This window comes from Tupaia chinensis, unplaced genomic scaffold (assembly GCF_000334495.1).
Source record: "Tupaia chinensis unplaced genomic scaffold, TupChi_1.0 Scaffold139113_1, whole genome shotgun sequence".
Taxonomy (NCBI): domain Eukaryota; kingdom Metazoa; phylum Chordata; class Mammalia; order Scandentia; family Tupaiidae; genus Tupaia; species Tupaia belangeri.
In genome coordinates, this window is record NW_006199003.1 from 122,800 (window position 1) to 128,369 (window position 5,570).

General features: G+C 37.1%; 2 non-coding genes across 2 annotated transcripts; both read left to right on the top strand.

Annotated features, from left to right (window-relative positions):
- Nucleotides 1-4,071: 4,071 nt before the first annotated feature.
- Nucleotides 4,072-4,179, top strand: LOC114004609 (U6 spliceosomal RNA). The gene has a single exon (XR_003546721.1). It is a non-coding gene; the product is annotated as a U6 spliceosomal RNA (small nuclear RNA).
- An 883-nt stretch (nt 4,180-5,062) lies between these two features.
- On the top strand, nt 5,063-5,170 carry LOC114004610 (U6 spliceosomal RNA). Its single transcript, XR_003546722.1, has one exon. It is a non-coding gene; the product is annotated as a U6 spliceosomal RNA (small nuclear RNA).
- Nucleotides 5,171-5,570: the final 400 nt, after the last annotated feature.

Genomic DNA, 5,570 nt, shown 5'->3' on the forward strand with positions numbered 1-5,570 from the left:
TTCCATATTCATCCACTTCCTTTCAAAAGCCAGGATTTTGTTGTTTTTTATGGATGAATAGTATTCCATTGAGTATATGTGCCACAGTTTTTCTAACCATTGATCAGTTCGTGGGCATTTAGGTTGTTTCCATGACTTAGCAATCATGAAAAGTGCTGCAATAATCAATGTGCAAGCATTATAAAAAAAGGGAAGACAAAGACAGAGGAAAATAGAGACAGAGACAGAAACAGGAGGCTTGAAAGTTTTCCTACCACTCGAGTTTGACGGTTGGAGGCTGAATTATCAGTGGGAAATCATTTCTCTTATCTCCCTCAAATCACTAGTTCTCAGGAGCCATGAAGGTGTCTTCTGAAGTCCTATTCTCTTGCCTCTCCTGGGTTGGGAGGGAGAGAGTGGATTATTATTAATAAGATAAAGGGAAAGGAGGGGCTGAAAGCCAAGAAAATGCTTTACCTTAAAAATTTTTTAAAAGGAAAAATTATAAAAAATGAGAAGACAGAGACAAAGGTAGAGAGAGACAGAGACAGGAGGCTTGAAAGTCTTTCTACCATTAGAGTTTGTGGGCTGGAGGCTGAATTATCAGTGGAAAATCTTCATTTCTCTTATCCACCTCAAATCACTAGTTCTCAGGAGCCATGAAGGTGTCTCTTAGATCCTATATTTGAACATAAGGACAATACCTGTCATAATACATGTTCAAAATTAATTATAATGTATTAATGAGTTACATCTGGCTGTAATACTTTACAGTGCCTCACATATGAGGTACTCAGTACATAAACTGCTAACTGGTAACTTTTTTAAGCAAATATAGGAGATGGTTTTAAGGTAGATCCTTGGTACTGTTATGAATCCATGTATGCTTTGTTTAAGTACTGAATTGGGATATTTTCCTTGGAAAAATAAACAGTTAAAATGTTTGTTTATGTCTTAAATGTCAGCAATCAACAAGAATGAGAAATTATTCTAGTTGACAATTTAGGACACCTATCAAATTTGCCATCAAATACAGTATAATTTTTGGCAAGTTGTTCATGGTCCTTTTTTTTTTTGGTTTTGGTTTTGCCATAGGTTTCACAATAGGACACAACCACAATCCCTTCTCCATTCTCCTCCTGAGATTTTGGGCATGCATGCACACTCACCCAGGGTGATTATCAAGTTGCTGGGTCCAGGACTCAGTTTGCTGTGAGCCATGTGGGAATCCAGCACATTAATCACCATACCACCTGCTGGCTCCATGCCATTTTTTTTTTTTGATTCTTCCTTTTGGTCCAACTTCTAGAGTTATCTCTTTTAATGAACAGGTGACTGACTATACAATGTAAAGACTGTCAATTGAGTTTTCATGTCTAGGTTCTCATGCTATCACTAGGCTCATGATTATTTCTAGTGACGGAAGAGATCATGAGTAAGGAGCCTCAAGAAGCAAATCTCACGAAGATTTTTGACAGTCTTCCTCTCCACTGCTCCAACTGAGACAAAACAGTTCAAATATACTCCTATGAAGCTTTCAAAATTTATGACAATATACTGTCCCTCAAACTATGGTGTAGTCTTTTATAATACATGGATTGTTTTAACTGAAACATAAAAGAGTCACTGAATTTTTAAAGAGAATAGCAGAATAGACACTCAAGGCCAGAAACGGCATTGCTCATTTTGATATAGAGTAATATGAGGAAGTAATATAACAGTCATTTGGTACTGTCCAATAGAAATATAACAAGAGCCACATATGTAATTTTAACTTTTAATATAAAAATGTTAAATTATGATAAAAGCCATATGTATTATTTTATTTTTAATTTTATTTCAAGTTCTTTTAAACATTCAATCATGTTATTTAGTTTGCAAAGTGAATATTTCAATATGTGTACATTTCTCAACAGTCTGGTTGACAATACTATAAAGTTATCTTCAACAGATAATACCCCATTTACTTGTCCCATTAATGCTAAGCTGCTCTATTTTTCTCCTTAACATCCTTCCTCAGACTCTACTCTGTCACCCACCAGCTTCCAACACTATATCTAGTATTCACGACCATTTACTGTGTTTCTATATCCTTTAGTCATTCTGTTCCAGTATAATTTTAAATTACCAATTAGCCACTTTAAAACTGAAAGTAGGGGCTGGCAGGTGGCATAGTGGTTAAAGGTGCTGAACTCCCACATGGCTGACTATGGTTTAAGTCCCAGATTTGGTGGCTTGCTTTCTCACTTTCCCTCTTTGTCTTTCTCTGATCAAACCGGAAAATAATAATAATTATAATAAAGTTAAATAAAATAATTCATTAAAAATATTTTGAAAGGAAATTGGTAAAATTAATTTTAATTATGTATTTTCTTTCATCAAATCTATTCATCATTTTCAACATGTTATATATATTAAAATACTAATGAGGATTTTTTTTCATTAAACTTTTTTTTTTTTTTTGGAGATGTTTTTGCTATAGAGCACGTGCGCTTGCCAGAAAGACAGAGAAAGACAGAGAGACAGAAAACAAGAAATCACCCCAATGGTCACGCTGCAATCCCTTCTCCTCCATTCTCCTCTCGGGATCTTGGGCACGCACGCACACGCACCCAGTGTGAGTTTTAAGCCACCGGGTCCGGGACGCAAACCGCGGTCGATTACGTGGGAGTTCAGCGACATAGCCGTTATGCTAACTGCTGGTTCCAAGGTATTAAACTTTTGACTGGACTAACATCAGTGTATTCATGCTTGAGAAATTCATTTTGTATGTATGCACAGTGATCAAATGGAAAAAGAATAAGAAAATAAAGAAGAAAAGAGAAAAAATCCTTCTAAGTCTGGTTTGCATATTATATTCACAGCACATTCCCATGTAGATGTTAGACATTCAATGGCTATAGTGAATATTAATCCTATCAAAACAATGGAGTTGTGTATCACAGAAAAATATTTTGTACTGTTTCAGTTTTAAAATTTAAATTTAAATTTAAATAAATTAAGGAGAAGACGCCTCCATTGCTATTGAGAACTAGTGATTTCAGGGAAAAAGAGAAATGAAGATTTTCTACTTATAATTCAGCCTCCAGCCCCCAAGCTCGAGTGACAGGAAGCCCCTCTATCCTTCTCTCTGTCTCTCTCTGTCTCTCTCTATTTTCTTATTTTGTTTTTTTTGTAATTTTTCCTTTAAAAAATTTTTAAGTTAAAGTATTCTCTTGGCTTTCAGAACCTCCTTTATCTTGCTAATAATCCCTTTTTCTCTTCCCCTCTAGGAGAGGCAAGGGGCAGGGGCAGGGGCAGGCCTGCAGGAGAAGACTCCTCCATTGCTGCTGAGAACTAGGCATGACTCATGGTTTTTATTTTTCCCTTTTTTTAAAAAAAAAAGTTTTTGTGTTTTTCTTTTCCTCTCTCTCTCTGTTTCCTTTTTCTTTTACCTCCACTTTTCTCCTACATCTCCATTCACTGAGTGTCTAGATGGGTCTAAGGGAACCATAGTCAAACATCCTAATACTATTAGGGTTTACATATTCCTCAATACCTAATGAATCTGCTGCACAAATGGATAAAAACGGAATGGCAAAGAGATTGCAGATCACCTCCTCCTGCATGCTCCTGAACACTCAGATTGAAATTCAAGAATTAGGAAGAAACACATCATCCATTAGATAACTAGAAATCACCACAGAGTCACAAGAAATATGGGAAAGCAAGAAAATATCACTCCTCCAAGAGAAAAAAATACCTCCTCTTCATCCACAGACAGTTCAATGGAAATCATGGAAATGTCTGATAAAGAATTTAGAATATTCATAGTGACAAATTTAACAGAGATGCAATAGAAAAGAGACAATGAACTCCAGAAGAGGCAGGAGAATAGAGCCAAGGAGCTCCAGGAGGTGAGGAAGTTCTTGAGTGATCTGAAGGAGGAAATACACACCATAAAAAAACAATCAAACAGAACTGTTAGAGATTAAGGTTGTAATATAGGAAATCAATACCTCCCTTGAAAGCATTAAAAGCAGACTAGATCATACAGAAGATCAAATCTCAGATGTAGAGAACAGAATCACTGGCCTAAAAAAATCCACCACAGTGCTTGCTTTGGCAGCATATATACTAAAATTTGAATGAAACAGAGAAAATTAGCATGGCCCTGCTTGCAAGGGTGACATGTAAATTCATGAAGTGTTCCATATTAAAAAAAATAATCCACCACAAAGACTGAAAAAATAGGGAACCAGCAGTTAGCGTCTTCCCCTCTAGGAGAGGCAAGGGGCAGGGGCAGGGGCAGGCCTGCAGGAGAAGACTCCTCCATTGCTGCTGAGAACTAGGCATGACTCATGGTTTTTATTTTTCCCTTTTTTTAAAAAAAAAAGTTTTTGTGTTTTTCTTTTCCTCTCTCTCTCTGTTTCCTTTTTCTTTTACCTCCACTTTTCTCCTACATCTCCATTCACTGAGTGTCTAGATGGGTCTAAGGGAACCATAGTCAAACATCCTAATACTATTAGGGTTTACATATTCCTCAATACCTAATGAATCTGCTGCACAAATGGATAAAAACGGAATGGCAAAGAGATTGCAGATCACCTCCTCCTGCATGCTCCTGAACACTCAGATTGAAATTCAAGAATTAGGAAGAAACACATCATCCATTAGATAACTAGAAATCACCACAGAGTCACAAGAAATATGGGAAAGCAAGAAAATATCACTCCTCCAAGAGAAAAAAATACCTCCTCTTCATCCACAGACAGTTCAATGGAAATCATGGAAATGTCTGATAAAGAATTTAGAATATTCATAGTGACAAATTTAACAGAGATGCAATAGAAAAGAGACAATGAACTCCAGAAGAGGCAGGAGAATAGAGCCAAGGAGCTCCAGGAGGTGAGGAAGTTCTTGAGTGATCTGAAGGAGGAAATACACACCATAAAAAAACAATCAAACAGAACTGTTAGAGATTAAGGTTGTAATATAGGAAATCAATACCTCCCTTGAAAGCATTAAAAGCAGACTAGATCATACAGAAGATCAAATCTCAGATGTAGAGAACAGAATCACTGGCCTAAAAAAATCCACCACAGTGCTTGCTTTGGCAGCATATATACTAAAATTTGAATGAAACAGAGAAAATTAGCATGGCCCTGCTTGCAAGGGTGACATGTAAATTCATGAAGTGTTCCATATTAAAAAAAATAATCCACCACAAAGACTGAAAAAATAGGGAACCAGCAGTTAGCATAATGTCTGTGTCGCTGGACTCCCACGTAGTCAACCGCAGTTCGCGTCCCGGACCCAGTGACTTAAAACTCACGCCGGGTACGTGTGCGTGCGTGCCCAAGATCCTGAGAGGAGAATGGAGAAGGGATTGTGGCGTGACCATCCCCCCTGGGGGGTGATTTCTCACTTTCTGTCTCTCTGTCTCTCTCTGTCTGGTGAGCGCACACGCCCTATAGCGAAAACCTCTCTAAAAAAAAAAAAGACTGAGAAAATAGTGCAAAAAATAATAATTACACATGAGAAATACTAGATACCATCAAACATCCAAACATCTGGATAATCAGTATCCCAAAAGTTGAAGAAACTACTAA